This window comes from Orcinus orca, chromosome 5 (genome assembly GCF_937001465.1).
Source record: "Orcinus orca chromosome 5, mOrcOrc1.1, whole genome shotgun sequence".
Lineage (NCBI taxonomy): Eukaryota > Metazoa > Chordata > Mammalia > Artiodactyla > Delphinidae > Orcinus > Orcinus orca.
Window position 1 is genome coordinate 138,923,838 of NC_064563.1, and position 16,217 is coordinate 138,940,054.

At 50.4% G+C, this 16,217-nt stretch overlaps 1 protein-coding gene and 1 long non-coding RNA gene across 5 annotated transcripts in view; one reads left to right on the plus strand and one right to left on the minus strand.

Annotated features, from left to right (window-relative positions):
- Positions 1-16,217, minus strand: part of RUNX1 (RUNX family transcription factor 1) — a 243,651-nt gene that overhangs the window by 19,137 nt on the left and 208,297 nt on the right. The gene's annotated exons all lie outside the window — the stretch shown is intronic.
- Positions 1,544-6,539, plus strand: LOC125964445 (uncharacterized). The gene is made up of 3 exons (XR_007477440.1): positions 1,544-1,698; positions 1,791-1,868; positions 6,410-6,539. It is a non-coding gene; the product is annotated as an uncharacterized LOC125964445 (long non-coding RNA).

The following is a 16,217-nucleotide window of genomic DNA, read 5'->3' on the forward strand; positions in this document are numbered from 1 at the left end:
GCCTCCTGCCCCTCCTGCGGTCTCCCCCCCCCCCACCTCCCTGCGAGATCCGCACAAGAGGAATCGGCTCACCTAAGTCTGCAGCCATTTCGCACACCCCGAAGAACTGACCTTGACGTGAACTAATTGGGACGGCGACAGATTAACAGCACAGGTTGCTGAGGTGGAGTTTTGCGGCATCAAGGAGGCCTTTAAAGATAAGAGCCGCGTGTACTTTCATAAGCTCATCCCTGGTGCACTGAACAAAGAACGCAAACTAATAAAGTCAGATGCGTCTGTGGGCGATCTACACTCACAGGGGAACATCGCCCCAAACTCTGATTCAGAAAGGCAAATGGAAATCTGCCGGCATTCTTTTAAACTCCAACACAGACCTCGGTTTTAAAACTGACACACACACACACACACACACAAAACTCTTGGTAATAAGCAGACTTCTGATGATCTGAAGGTCCACAGCTTCATGTACTGACTCAGAGAAAGTAAACGGCATTTCAAATACAACCTTCGTCCTTTAATAGATGAGGTCACTCTGAGAAAGATGATACTGTGAGCCCAGCAGTGGGAAACCTCCCTCCAGAGAACCGCTTTGATTTACAAGGTCAAGGAAGGCTTTCTCAGAGAAGCAGTAGGTTTTTAGTGACTTGGACTAAAATGGAGACTTTTTAAAAATTAAAAGCTGAGTTTGAGAGAGCAGACAATTAGAAACTCCTGCTCAGCAATAGGGACGACCCCGGAGAACAGGGATCCTGGCGGCCTGCAGAAGCCAGGAGTCAGCACTGATTTGCTGATGAGGATAGAGGCCCAAGGGGCTGCCGTTTGTGGCCGACACTGACATCCTGTGTGGACCGACTGAACGCTTGTGAATTTCTCAGATGGGTCTCAACAAGGGCGGTTTCTCCTTCAGGGGACGCTGGACAATGTCTGGAGGTGTTTTTGCTTGTTGCCACTGGGGTAAGGGGATGCTACTGGCATCTCGTGGGTGGAGGCCAGGGGTGGGGTGCTATTAAACATCACCCAGTGCACAGGATGGCCCCCCAACAGCAGGGGATGATCCGGCCACAAATGCCAGTGGTGCCTTAGGGAAACCCAGCCCAGGGTAGGCATGCACAACCCCAGTGTCAAACCATGATGACAAAGCCGGACACCGTGACTACCAGAGGTGCCCCCAGACTCAGAGAAATTTAATGCAGCACGTGGCCTGGGCCGAGCACAAGTGAAACTGAGGAGTGTTAAGAGATAAGGAGTGTGGCGGGCACCTTCTGGAGCCCTTCTGGGAACCAGGGGTGGCCATCCGTCTGCCGTCATGCTGCGGCCAGGGCTCTGTCCCCATGGCAGGGTTTGGGACAGCCGCTTTCTCACAGCCTCACGGCCTGGCACCCAGTCTCGGAGCTGGCATGCCGAGCCCCGGGCGAGCCGCAGGTGTAAACGACCGACAAGATCGCTCCTGAGCTGACCGCCGGCTTTGCCACCTGGGAAGGGACAGACTAGCGCTTGCCTCTCCTGAGCTACCTGGGCATGAGTCACACGTAACCAGATAATGATGCAACTCACTGTCAACATTTCTAAGGTTTCATTCCAACATCTCGTGGAATGATAGAGCAGAAAGCAACCTCGGAGGCTATTCGAGCCAGCCCCACGTCGGAGCAAGCTGAAGTGTGGCGAGGTGAGAGGACTGCCTCTTGTTCCCCACGGCAGGTTAGTGACAGGGCAGGGACAGACCTTCTGGTTGCTCGTAGAGTGCTGCTCTTACTATATGATGATCGAAGCCATTTCCCCCTCGAACCTAGTTACCGTATGCTGACAAAACGAAGAAACTGGTCTACATTTCAAAAAAGAAAAAAAAACACGCGCGCGCACGCAGATAAGTAATCTCCAAGTACAGTGCCGTTTGGAGGCTGGGAGGGGTACCTTTTCCTGCTAACAGACCTGGGATTCTGAGCTTCATGGGGCTGGCGGGAAGCCCTGACCCCATTTACATCTCCTTTCCATCCTGAAACTGAGCCCAAACAACCCCAAATCTCAAATAAAAGTTGATACCTGTTGCTGTGAATTCATGAATAATGCAACTCGAAATTAGGGAAGGAGGGAGGGGACCATTCCCGTGCCCCCCAGCCCCCGGCTGTGTTTTCGGGTGGGGGTCGCAAGAGGTGGGAGGCAGGGTCACACTGCCACCCTGGTTCTGCCTTTTCTTCTAATAGCCTTCAACTGCCAAGTGGCTGCAACCAACATGCCGATTTTAAACCCTTTTATGGAAAGTACCATACCCTCTTCTGCTCACATCACTTAAAATAATGAGTTAGGCGCAGTTGTATTAGTCTGTCTTTCAAGTGGATTAAATTCACGGGCTCGTTCTCCTGCAGTCTCGCAAGCTTTGGCCTGGCTGTCTGAACGTCCAGATTAGACAGACGAGCACATGCCAGACGGCAATGAAACGCAATTACCTAGGCAAACTTTTGAAGGATTTGAGCCCTGGGGCACAGGCTGTTTACGACAGACTAAAAGCACCATTTGTACTGAGCAAGACCAGTTGCCTCCGTCTTTTCGAGTTCTCGGTCCTGCCTCTGCCACTGGACTCCAGGCAGGATTTCTAGGGGCCTGATAACATCAGGCTTCTGTCCACACCTCAGCACCTCGGTGTCTTTACCGTGTTTTTCAACAAGAAAATGCAAGTACCAACAAAAGCCTATTATAACATCTCCCTTTGTGTTCACTGACTCTCCCCCGTTGGTTTATTTTTTGGTATTGTGTACCACCCCCAAAAAAGGCAGCGAGAAATCATCCTATAGCTAGTTGCTTGGCTCCGTATACGGCGTCTTTGGAAACGAACAACCTTTCCAATAAACAAGAACTTCCTGCCATCCTTGAAAAAAAGAGCAAACCAGCCTCAACAACATGTTCAAAGTACTTTCCCCTCTATTGGAACTGAGGGACCAAGGGAGAGGAGACAAAAGTGGAAGGAAGATTGATAAGGAGGGTAGCAAATGGCTTTTCTGCTGCTGGCCCACATTCCAGCACTTTTTTCAGTTGGAGACCAGCGGGGCCAACACAGATGGGTTGGCGTGGCCCTTCGTCCACCAGCTGAAAACTATCATGTGACCACGAGAAGGGGTCTGGGGGAAGGGGGTTAACTGGATTTCTGTCGTCCTGTTAGGCACAGAGTGAAGCCGTCAAGGTGGTGGCAGGGAAAGGTTTCAGTGTTTGGGGACCCGAGGCCCTGAGGCCGGTCAGTGGGCCAGATTGGGCAAGAGGCTGTGAGCACGGGTGGGAAGATAAGACGGGCTAGCAAGATAAAGAGTGAACTTGGAAGGATGGATTTGAAAAGTGCTGGAACCCAGAGGAACCTAGGGACGCTTCTGGGGAAGGAGGTGACACAGGGACACCTGAACACGGCGGGGGAGAGGGCAGAACACAGGCACCGGGGAGATGGCAGGGAGGTGGGGGCATGGCCTTAGGAGGAAGCAGTGGACAAACAGCCTAGTCCAACTTTGGGGTTCAAATCTGTAATTAAACACGTGAACCCAGGTTCAGGCGTTTGAATGACAGGCCCGGGTGAGCTGTGTCAGGAGCTGAACGATGGCAAGGAAGGCAGGAGAGAGTTTGGCTTGCATGGGGCAGGGACAGCAAAAGGGAAAGGGTGGCTCTCTAGTTAACGGAAGCCGTAGAAGGTAACGAACGGGGGCAGAAGATTAAGAAGCGTAGAGACTTCCCAATTTCCTCTTTGTCGCAAAAGTGGAGAGAAAGGCCCCAGGGAGGGGTAGGTGTGCTGTCACCCCGGTAGGCCCAGCTGGGCTCCCTCCCCCAGGCTCCCAGCCAGGCTCTGGGAAGCGGAGAAAGGGCAAATGACGAAAGCAAGAAGCGAAAGTACCGAGGCTTGGTGCCTGCAAATCCTGCAAATCCTGCAAATCCTGAAAGCAGGGAACATGCTTCCTCAATGACTCCCCCTGAGCCCTTTCCCTGGAGATCCAGGGCAGGGTCGTGAGGTCTGGAGACGTCGGGGAGAGCGTTCCTGCCTGCCTGGAACTTCTAGGAGAACTTGTCATCCTTGGAAAACTGTGATTGCAGATGGGGAGGAGAGGGGCAGGTCGGTGGGGTGCTGTGTTGACCATCTGAGAGTCATCCCTCTGGTGGGTTTTGAGGTTTCGATGATCGCACCGCACAGAGGGAAACCTTAGGTGCTCGCTCCTGGGAGCCCATGATGGTTGGAGAAGCAGCAAACCTTCACCCTATCCAGTAACAATGGACAACGTATAGGGAGGGGAGAAGGCAAAGTGAGAGGTCCCGGGGCTTCCCTGGTGGCACAGTGGTTGAGAGTCTGCCTGCCGATGCAGGGGACACGGGTTCGTGCCCCGGTCCGGGAAGATCCCACATGCCACAGAGCGGCTGGGCTCGTGAGCCATGGCCACTGAACCTGTGAGTCCGGAGCCTGTGCTCCACAACGGGAGAGGCCACAGCAGTGAGAGGCCCACGTACCGCCAAAAAAAAAAAAAAAAAAAGTGAGAGGACCCGATAGACGGGTCCAGGAGTAGAGAAGGGGGGTCCGTTTGGTCCTTGGTGGGGATGAAGATGTCCTGAAGGAGATGGGGCAGGATTGGGGAGGTGGAGGGGGTTAGGGGTAGGAGCTTTCTGGGTGGGCCACCGGCATGGACCAAAGCAGGTGGGCAGGGCTGGCCACAGGTGCTCAGAGCCCAGAAGAAAAGGCAGGTAAAAAGACAGCTGCTCACAGCGTCGGGGCCCCAGCTTCCCTTCGGCTCGTCTGCTTGCCTTTCGGTCATTTCAGAGCACGGCGGGCTCAGGGAGGAACATCTCATGACCCAGAGAAGGCAGGGCCTCGGCTGGAGGGGAAGCTAGGAAATCAGTGGCGAAGGTGCTCTTTTATTTCTGGACCAGGCCCCCTGTGGCTATCAGACATGGCAACATCTGCTTCCTCCGCCACGTTCCTCCACAGGTGACGTGCTTAGACAGGATGGGTTTTAGGAGGAGCCTGAGGGGAGGCTGGCCGTGCGATCCCGGCCTCCCTGAAGGCCAAGGTCTCAGCAGTGATGCCACCTCCCACTGCACAGGATCCAAACCCAGGTTGGAGGGGAGCCAGACATCCCCAGATTTTCTGTCACTCATTGCTGTTTACATGCCTCACTCCACTGCCCCTGAAAAGTTGTCCTTTGGTCCCTCTGGGGACATCGGCTGATACATATATAGGCACCTTTTAAAAGTGATTTATGCTAAGAAAGTGGCCGGGGCACACACTGCCCCTCGGCTAAGTCCTAGGTCTCAGATCTCCCCTGCTGTGTCTCCGAGGCTGAGGTAACGAGACAGCAGTGGGCCTTAGTGCTGACACAGTAGTTTGCAGGTTAGGAGGATGGGGCTGTCTGTTTCTTGTTGGCGAACAAGCCGAACAGAGGGACCACTGGTGCCCAAATGCCTCCCAGCTCAGGTAAGAGCCTTGCTTACTGAGAGGTGTTGGCCACCAGAGCCCCCTAGACACGACAGCTCCACAGGAGAGGAATCACGAGGTGCTCCTGCATGGGCTCCCCACTGGCAGTGCTTGCGGGAAGGGGTGGATTATATAACTCTGGGAAACTCCTTTCTGGGCCGTTCTCCTATGGACCTCCACATCATGCATTCCTATGAAAAGCAAGTCATTTCAGGATGGCTTTGACCAACTAATGAGCACTCAGAGCCGCTGGCCTTGAGGGGTGCCAACCTGGACCCAGAAGAGGTCCTGCCCAGTGGTCGCCTCGAGTCAGGGTCTCGGGAGAACTGGATTTGCAAAGGGTCCGCAGACTTAGTGCTGGTGGCTGGCTCTGTCCTCTCTGTTGACGACAAGGGATGGGGGGGGGTGCTGAATTGGGACAGAACAGTTTGCTGTTTCATCAGTGGATAAGGACAGAGCTAAAGGCGAAGTCCCCTTCTGCTTTTTGCTCCAGTCACTGACACGTCAGCAATGGAAGGGAAAACCAGGAAGAGGAGACCCCATCGGTGTGGGAAGAGTTCAAGTGTCAGCCCCATTTGCAGGAGCCGTACACCTAGCCCTAGGCACCCGGCTTCCCACTGCCTCGCTTAACCCGCCCGATGACTGAATTCATTCTCCAGCAGGCCCCGAGCTCCTTGTTTTGCAGTAGGAAATTCTCTTTCGTAAGAGGGCTACTGTTGGTATTGTTTATTTGTGTTTTTAAATTTCCAAAAATAAGGAAGGATTTATAAGATGGGGGGGAGGGGAGGAGGGAGGAGAGGGCAAGGGAGGCAGCGACCCCAGCTTGTCCCAGCCCCAGCACGTCCCAGGTTCGCCACGGCTTCTCCTGGGCCCCCAGACCCCCCCCACCCCTTCCCGTTCTGAATGTGAAAAGTAAGCAGCGTGAGCTGCCTGGGCTGGAGATGCGTCTAACAAGGCCCTCATTGTCTCAGACAGGTGTGAGATTGGACTTGATTCGGGGCCAACACCTCCAGTCCCGGAGCCAGGTCTGTGAGCCGAAAACATGCACCAACCCTCCAGTAATACCACTGCAGCCAGCCACAGTCTCAACAATTTAAGACTTAACACACACAGCATAAATCAGAGGAGGATGGACCAGCCGACCGGCAGGTTCTTGGGTGGATGCCTTCAGACTGTCTGCAGATCAGACCCTGCCTGTTTGGGTTATTTGAGACTTTTTTTTTTTTTTTTGGAATATAAAAATGAGAAACTGGGTGGAGCGGCGTGCAGAGGCATACTGGTGTTTGCCCTATCTTGTTCCAACGGCCCCTTTTTCTCCCTAAGTGCTGTTTTGCAGGGACGGCTCGGGAAGCTTCGCTTTGCTCTATCCAAATACTAAGAATGTGTTCAAGCTGGGCAGGACGGGCAGAGGGAAGCCGAGCCCTCCAATACGGGTGCCGTCTGTGTGACCTTCAGCAAGTCACTTAACCTCTCTGGGCTTCCCACTTATCCATCTAAATGAGGTGGCTGGCCATCCCATTCTGGCCTGTCTCTGATTCACTCATCTCCAGTGGTCAGAAGTTCAGAGTCATTGTAAGAACTGCCTAACTCAGAGGAAATCATCACCCTTGGGAGAAAATGTACGACTGCACTGAATGCTCTGTGTCTGAGTGGATCAGTTTCTTGGAGCAAGAAAAGGCCCGTCATTGGTCTCCTCTTATCTGTTCCTTAGGAGTGTGTGATCCTCAAAACCCGGAGCTCCAGGCCTCGGGGCAGTGGTCAGGATGCTCCGAGAGCCCAGCACCGCCCGTGTCTCCTGTCGACCCTGAACTAAGTTTCATTTAGGAGAGGCCGCTATGGAGTCATGGGATCTCGGCCAAAGAAGGGAGCCCGGAAGCCACCCGTCAGTGCAGCACCTCAGGGAGAAAGGCATCTGGTCTCCGCTCATGGGATTCCTGCCACCGTCCTGGGTGGCTCTGGCCCGGGCATTCGTGCCCTTGACCCTGAGTTCACCAGCAAGGGCGTGGCCACCGCAGGGATGCTGGGGTCTGGCCAGGTGCCCTGGCTCTCACTGCCCTGCACCGTTCAGGGAGTGAATGACATGGACTTGGCAGCATCCTGACCTGGGACGGGGAGGACTGTCACTCAGCCCCAGGCCCTGACACCCCGCGTCTCCCTCCCGCAGCTGCGGCTGCGGCCCTGGCCCATCTCACCCCACACCTGTTTGCTGGCCTGCTTCTGCCCCACGGCCTAGTTTGCAAGCAGGCTTTCAAGGCCTGGGCCTGGGGGTGGAATCAGCATGGGAGGCATTTACTTCAGATCACACAGGAGGGTGAAACGTGGTTCACTCCTTTTGTAGATGGTTTGTACAAAATGCCTTAGAGGCTGACCTTCCACATCCTCTGAATGTGTCTGGTTCATGCAAGTAAGGGGACAGGGCAGGGGTCACCCCTGGCTGCTGCCCACGTGGGCCCTGTGGACAGGGAGTGTCCTGTCAGCCTCCCTGCTGCCGTCTTCCCCCTCCCCACCCCGGAGTAGGGTTGGGGACGCTTGGCGGGGCTGAGAAGGACAGAGGGTGGCCTTGGGACAGGTGTTCTATCCTTGCCTTTAAAAAAAAAAATCCCTACCGCTTCAGTATGAAATTCAACGTTGAAAGGATGGAGACACAAGCACGTGATACCCAATCGAAACATGGGGATCCACCATCTCATCGAGAAAGATAGGGAGAGGCAGAGCCGGCGTAAACGTCCTAATGCGCCCTCTGTACTCACAGCAGAGCCCACATTCTGTGCCCCCCCACGCCCCGCCCCAGGCAGAGAGACAGCAAGCCAGTGGGCCAATCACTGATGCTCCCCGGGCCTCAGCGCCTCATGAGTGAAATAAAGGGCTTCTAGAAAGACATTTAAGGTCCCTTTCAACTATAAGAGTTTTCCATTTGCATTTGACCCTGTGGAGAAGTGGGTATGTGCTCTCCTGTTAATTTACCCAAGGAAACTGAACTTGAACAGAGACGACACTAAGACCACCCTGCCCTTGTCTGCCCCAGGGCTATCATCACTCCCGGAAGTAAGGGGACACGGAAGAAGGTCATGATCACAGAGCAGCTGTGTGGCTCATAGGAGAGGACGGAAGTGCACCTCCCTGGTGAGGCACCAACGCCACCAACAAGAGCACGACAATAGCGATAACAGTAAAAAGCATAACACTGACCACTTACTGAGTGTTTAAAGTGCACCGGGCTCTACGTAAATACCTGACGAAAGTATATCTCAATCTCTGTGATGAGTTCGTGAGGCAGTGAGGGTAAATACCGCACGCCAGGCATCCAGTGCTTTGTGCATATGAACTCATTTCATCCTCGCACTCTCCCGTGAGCTGGGTACCATCATTACCGTGCCTGTTTTACAGATGGGGAACAGCGGTGCAGAGGACTGAAGTAATTCTTGCAAGGTCACCTAATTGGGAAGTGGCCAGCCGGGGATTTGAATTCCCATCATTTATATCCACATAGATCTTAGCGTTAATCCGTGGGTCCAGGTTCTGCTCTCCTCATGTACTGCACTCCGGGGGTTCCCATGTTTTTTCTGATTCCCTTATGACGATAAGGTGGGAGGAACAGCTCCATCCCGACTGATGGGGTGGATGGACAGAAGAACTGGCATTCCGCTTTGACTTCTGCAGACCACTGAGCACTCCCGTGAACGACCAGGGAGAAAGTTTGAAAAATAAGAGAAATTCCTTATAGATTCTCTAAGGCGTCTCCGCCCACGGCCCTCCCCGCAAGGCGTGAAAGTATCAAATGAGGAAATCGGGAAGAGATTCTGGAATAAGAATAACAAGATTTCCTCTCCCTTCCACCTGAACTGGCCACCCGTAATTTTGCACTCATTCAATTTTAAAGTCATGCCTTGTAATTTGTGGAAAATCATATTAAACAGAGCCACGTCTGGGCAATGGCTTCTCCCATTTAGCAGTACGTGGTGGCTCAGAAAGTCCAATCACACAGCAGAAATATTACCACAAAAAGAAAGGGGGGCCTCTTAATCAGGGGGCAGAGTGGGAGGCTCTGGGACATCTCTACTGGCTTCCTGAGAATGTTAGGCGTTAATCCCTGAGAGCCACGGAATTACAGCCTATTAGAGTTAGGGCCACCTTGTTAATGACTTTCATGATCGGTGAGGGCCTGGGACTCACGGGCCTGCCAGCACCTGAGTGAGCACAGCAGGCAGGACCCTCAGGACCATGCCACGCACCTCGTGGGTGGCTAGTGGTGGGGGTTAAATGAACCAACAATATCAGTCATTCCAGAAACGTGAGCCATAATTATTTTGTTTCTGCCTTTAGTAAACGTGAGAACTAGGCAATGTCCTCGTCATTCTGCGGTGGCCCCGGCTCCAATAACAACCCAGGTATAGACCCGATCACAGACATACGCTGCAGTTTCAAACCTGGGCGGGGGAAAGATCTGCACATTTCAAAAGCTTCTGCATTCATCCCAAAGATCCCAGCCCTGCTGGATGACCAACAGAAGCACGGCTTAAAACTCAGGCAACGATGGTTGTTCCACATAGCAGGCAATTGACAACAAAGTACGGATGAAGATTAACAGACCCTGAGAGGAACAATGCAAATAAACTACTTAATGGGTAGAAATGCCAAGTCGAGCCCTTGAGCTTGTGCTGACTTTTACAGATATTTTAATAACTTTATCGTTATATAATTTGCCATCTGACATGGACAGAGAGATGCACTAATGGAGCATGCATGAGTGGCCGCAACAGTGAGATAACCCCCAGGAGATGTAATAAGACAATCACGTTCTCTTCCTTGTATGACCTACAACTCCAAGAAGCGCAATCACTAGTCGGATTATTCCTTCCTCCCTTTTTACCCCGAGATATTCTTTTGAAACCTCCCAAGCAAGTGTATGTGTGTAGCCCTTCCCAAGATCCATAGCATAAGCTCTCTCGGTCTTGATCTGGCCTTGGGATGATCAGGTTGAGCACATAAAGCTGTAGGGCAAAGAGGACTTCTTCTGCAGCAGGAACCAGCAAGTTACGGATCTGGGAAACTTCACTGCCCCAGATGGGTGAGCTGCTGACACCCAGAGTAGTGCTGACTCACCTGGGCCCCTCAGTTCCTCACACGCCTTCCCTAGGGACGCTCTGCTCTTTCGACACCTGGGTGGTCACCCCCAGATGCCAAGGCAGAAGGACCATAGCGCATCCTCCTTCACGCTCCCAGAAGGACCCAGATCTTGTTAGCCAGACTTGATAACATCGACTTGTGGAGGCTCAGATCCAGTGACACTGGGTGGAAGGACCCGTGGTGTGCAGAAATAAGCCCTATTTCAGTCCGTGCTGGCGAGTGTTTTAATGCTCAGGTTTCCCGAGCTGTTAAGTGACCTGAGATGCACAGATCAGAGTCCCCCACTACCTCCTCCACCCTCTTGTTCACGCTTCCTCCAGGTGGGAAAGCAGGGGGTCCCATCTTAAGAAGGAGAATCAACTTTACAAAAGGGACAGTTAACTCTTGCTACTGATTGCAACTGGAGGATGTTTTGACAATCTTGAAATGCTTGGAATGTTCTTATCCCCAAACCTGACCCTTAGGTGGTGTGAAATCACGGTGGGCCCTTGAGCCTGAGTCTGGAGGAAAGCACTGTCTTTTCTGCCCAATGATTCTCTCTCCTACCCATGGCTCATTCGGGGGCTTGGTGCCGTGGTTCTGTTTTCCCTGGAAACATGCTCATTTCTTTTAAACAAGAAATGTTATATTCCATGCCATTTGGGAGAGGCTGAATTAGCTAACACTCCATCTGAAGACTTTCCATAGCTTGATAATCAACAATCAACTGGATAAGAAGTGGTACATTCCTTTTTTCCTCCCCCCTATCAATTGTCAGGAGTGCCCAAAGAAACAGAAAATAAACATGATTGGCCAATGTTTGTTTTTAGGGTGCGTTCTATACTGTTTTTTTTTTTTTAATTATTATTATTTTGTTTTATTTACTGTGGCTGGTAACTGAATCTCTAGTATCAAAACATCAAATGTTCTGCCAGAAGGAGATTATGGAAGAAAAGTCTATGCTAGGAAACTGGGTTTGTCAGTGAAGACTTTATTTACAGGAGTTTTGCAATCCAGATCTTTAATCTCCATAACAATTGAGCTGTTCTAGGGCTTTGAAAGCAATTGTTCAATAATAAGAAGGCTCAGGTAGGGCTCTGTAGAGAATGGGCTTGAGGACAAGGGGAGGTTAAGCTGGGACGAAGTGAGAGAGTGGCATGGACATACATACAGTACCAAATGTAAAATAGATAGCTAGTGGGAAGCAGCCACGTAGCACAGGGAGATCAGCTCGGTGCTTTGTGACCACCTAGAGGGGTGGGATAGGGAGGGTGGGAGGGAGACGCAAGAGGGAGGAGATATGGGGATATATGTATATGTATAGCTGATTCACTTTGTTATAAAGCAGAAACTAACACACCACTGTAAAGCAATTATACTCCAATAAAGATGTTAAAAAAAAAAAAAGGAAAGCTCACGTAGGGCTAAAGCTTTGCAAATAAAATGTGAAAATATAATACAAATACACACTGAGGTGTCTCTGAACAGTTGATGACCCCCCTGCCTCCCTACATTTTCCCCCTAAAAGTCAGGCTGCAGTGCTCCGAGGGTCAGAGGGAAGTAAGGGAAGATAGACGTAATTACAGTTCCTCAGCATTATTTAAATCATATGTGTTGAATTTTAAAGAGCCCTAAAATAACTGAATTACAGTGGGCCTGCATTTCTGTTCCATGATGTGAGGAAAAATAATGCAAATGAGGAAAACCAGCTCCGTTTGGAGAACTACAACCGACAAGAAAACACAATGGGTCGTTTCCTCACCAGAGCCTTTTTTTTCCCCCTTATCGGCGTATATTGTTTGCCCCTCTCTTGGTACAAACTTTTGGTAAACTTTGATACTACTTCACGGCCGCAGTCAAAGTTTTGTTTTTAAATATCCAAATGTGAAAGGCTATCTTCGGGTGATTTGTAAATGTGGGATTATGAGATATGCAAAGTGAATCACCAGCCTTTCGCAATGGGTTTCTGGTCAACAGCACCTCGCAATAAAGCCATTTTTAACAAGGCAGCTTGTTCAAAACAACAGTGATATGCTGAGCTCCAGGCGACCACATTCTTGAGTCCCTCCCAACTGGCTGGCTGTGGTCCCCGTGTCATCTTCTGTCCCTATGCTTACTCCCAGCCGCGATGTCGTGAGCTTTTGGGCGCCAGGGCCAGAGGCACCCAGGCCTGCTTTTCACGGCTCCCATGACACAGGGGAGAATCCCTTTTCTCTATCACTGCTGGGCCCTCTGATTCCATCAGCATAGGTGTCTAGAAAATGTTAAGAAATATCTGATCTCATGTAGAAAAAAAACATACATTCTCGTGGCTGGAAAATAAAAGTACCATGATACTGAGTTCCAGTAAATGATGGCCTGAAGTGAGAGTAGCTGGAAGATGTGCTTGATTATGCATGGCATAAGACACTTGAGTTCACAGTTACCTGCCCATCATATCTGTTCTGGGGCAGTGGACAAGGGAAAGTGATCTCTGGACTCACCTGATGCCCTGTATCCGTTCCACCTTGGTGTAATGGGTAGAATGGTGGCCCTGCAAAGGTATGTCCATGCTCCGACCCATGGAACTGTGAACGTGACCTGATTTGGAAAAAGGGTCTTTGCGGATGTAATTAAGTGAAGGATCTCGAGATGAGATCATCTGGGTTATCTAGAGGGCGCCTAATTCCAATCACAAGTGTCTTTAGAGAAGGAGCGGGAGGTGACACAGAGAAAGAGGCCATGTGAAGATGGAGGCGAAGATTGGAGTGATGCGGCCACAAGCCAAGGGACACTAGGAGCCACCAGAGGTTGCAAGAGACAAGAAAGGATCCTTCCCTGGGAACTTCAAAGGGAGTAGGGCACCTTGATTTTGGATCCCGGCCTCCAGAACTGGAAGAGAATAAATGTCTGTTGTTTTAGGCCACCGAGTTTGTGGCAACTTGTTACAGCAATCACAGGAAACTAATGGACATGGTGTGGTGCTGCTGATGATAAAAGCCCACAGTTACTAAGTGTTACCCATGGGCTGGCTCTCATGCCCACTGCTTCACCTTTCACAGTGGTTCTAGGATCTCCAAGTATAATTATTACTCCCATTCTGCAGATAGGGAAAGTGAGGCTTTAAGAGGTTAAGTAACTTGCCAAAAGTCCTACGGTAATACGTGGTGGAGGCCAGTTTTGGGCCAAGGTGGCCTGCCTGTTGAGCCCTCATTCTTAGCCACCAGGCTCTGCTATCTTTCTTGGACGAGAGATTTTCAGCTTAACCTTCCTGCTGTTGTACCACTGATGACAGATAAGTGCTCCAACCACAGCTTTGTTAAACACTTATTCTTTTGAACAAAACCTTTGTGCATTTGTGAGTGTGCGTGTGAGTGTGCGTGTGTCTATTATCATTAGGTGTTGATAATAATAACTGAGTGTGTGCTGGCCCATAGATCACAAGAAGAAGGGAACATTTCAGAAGGTATCAAATCCATGGAAGGAATATTTTATCATTAGGATCAAACCCTAAAATGAACCCTTCATTCCTCTAATTAGAAAAGATGTCCACAGGCATTAACAACATGCTCTGGAAAGCATGGTCTGATCACCTTGAGTGACATCCATGAAAACACTTGGTCTGAAAACGCAGTCCCACTAAAATGTGGTTTATGATTACTAGGGTGCTGACAGCTCACGAGGTTGGCGGCTCCTTTGAAGGGCTGGTTTATTAAGTACTTAGCTGAGTGGTGCTTGTAAAGACATCACAGGCATCAGAGCAGTGCTGTTCAAGGGAGTTCTGTGTTGGTGACCGTTCCGTCCATAAATAGAGCACGGAGGAAACGTAAGGCTGGTCACCACTCTGAGCACCGCTCCGTAAGTCACTCCAGGCAGCGGATGGGAAGCAAGGGCAGCTGACACGCTGCAGCCACATCAGACTCAACAAAGGCCACAGGCGGATTAGGAAGCCAAGGCCCGAGGGCCTTTTTTAAAGGAAAAAAATGAAGACTTAGCTTTCTCCCCATCCTTCATCCCCATTTTTTAAATGCCTACGATGCAATTGATTAGCAGGGGCTTTTCAAGCTTTCCTTAAACTTTATTTATGTGGCATCAGCCCAGAAGACGGAAAACAGTAACTGAGTTCTCAGTTCCTCTAGTTCTAGTAACTTGTAACCTCTCTGCCTGCTGGTGAGGAAGAAGGGGGATGCGGCTGCAGCGCCCACCAACCCGCTTACACCCTACGCGAAAGCTCTTCATTTTGAGTTCATTCCACTGTTTTTCCTCTCTTCCCTGCCCCCCTTCCTTCTTACATTTATTTATTTTTATTTATTCATGGGAACACCCGATACAGGCTTGTTTTCCGTGTAAGATTCTGGTGTTGTAGACCTTGAAAGGCTCTCAAACTCTACTATACCTAGATAAGAGTTATTTTTAGATCACTCCCTTTTCATGTTCACAGCATGTCTTGTAAGCTGATTTCTAGCACCCTGAATATTTTGCTTTGTGTAACCATGACCATTTGTAGATTTTACGCAGAAGAACGTCCGGTGTTTGACTGAGGGTAGCCTCTACTTCCAAGGTATTCCAACAGCTCCCGCCCCTGCCCTCCCACCCACTTTGTTTTTGAGCTTCCAGAATTGCTAGAAGAGAGAGGAAGGAGAGAGAGAGAGACAGAAAGAGGAAAGGGGAGGGAAGAGACGTTGTGCATTTTGATATTTACCCCTGAGGCTGGAAAGGGCATTTATCTCTCCTCCTACAGAAAAGTGAAAAGGTTCTTTTTTTTTGTTTTCTTTCGTCAATCCAGCTGATAAAGATTGACATAAGTAACCTGGTACAGCTGAGATTCAGTATCTCAAAAAGCTACACAGACAACAGGCACCAGAAAATGGTGTAGCCAAAGTAACTTTAACTTGTAGGGTAACTCACTAGCAAAACAAAATCATTTGGAATACTAAAATTCAGGAGGTGATTTAAGAGGTCAAGGCCCCTCCGGACATACAGAAGTCTTAGAGCAAGGCACCCACACTCCTGCAGGCTGATCAGACGTTGCCGGAGTCTGGAGGTTAAGAAGGCCTCGGTCCCAATGGACCCCACAAGCGAGACTCTTTCATGCAAGAAGGCCAGGCAGTTACCCCAATAAAGTAAACAGAGTGGCTGGGAAGCTCTCTCGCTGCCCCCGCATCCTTCCTTCACTCATGCTTAGAGAGTCATTATTCTGCGTTCAGTTTTCTTTTCTCCCCATCTTTAAAAACAAATGTACACATCTCCAAAGGAGGGAATTTATTCAGATGCCCACCACAGAGTCCAGCCCTAAAGTTATTATTATCAACACCTAATGATAATAGAACACAGTCTTTACAGGCCTGCCGGGTGAGTGACCAGCCCAGCACTGCTCCTGTCTCCCCTTTGGTGATTGGGATTTTACTTGACACTGGTCAGCCCTGTGTCTAATTGATCCTTGATCCAAGAGTGAGAGCTGGGGAGAAACTGCCACCCACCAGGACTGGCTTTGGAGCCAGAAAGGTCTGCGTCTGAGTCCAAGTCCTTCACTTCCAACCTTGGAGATCTGGGCAGTTGTTAACCTCTGAGGTTCAGTTTCTCTGTCTATGAACCACATCACAGGATTGTAGGTATAACACAATGTACACAAAAGGTCTGACTTGTTTCAAAATATGTCATAACTGTTCCAATTAAAGAGTTAAACCTCGTGTCTCGA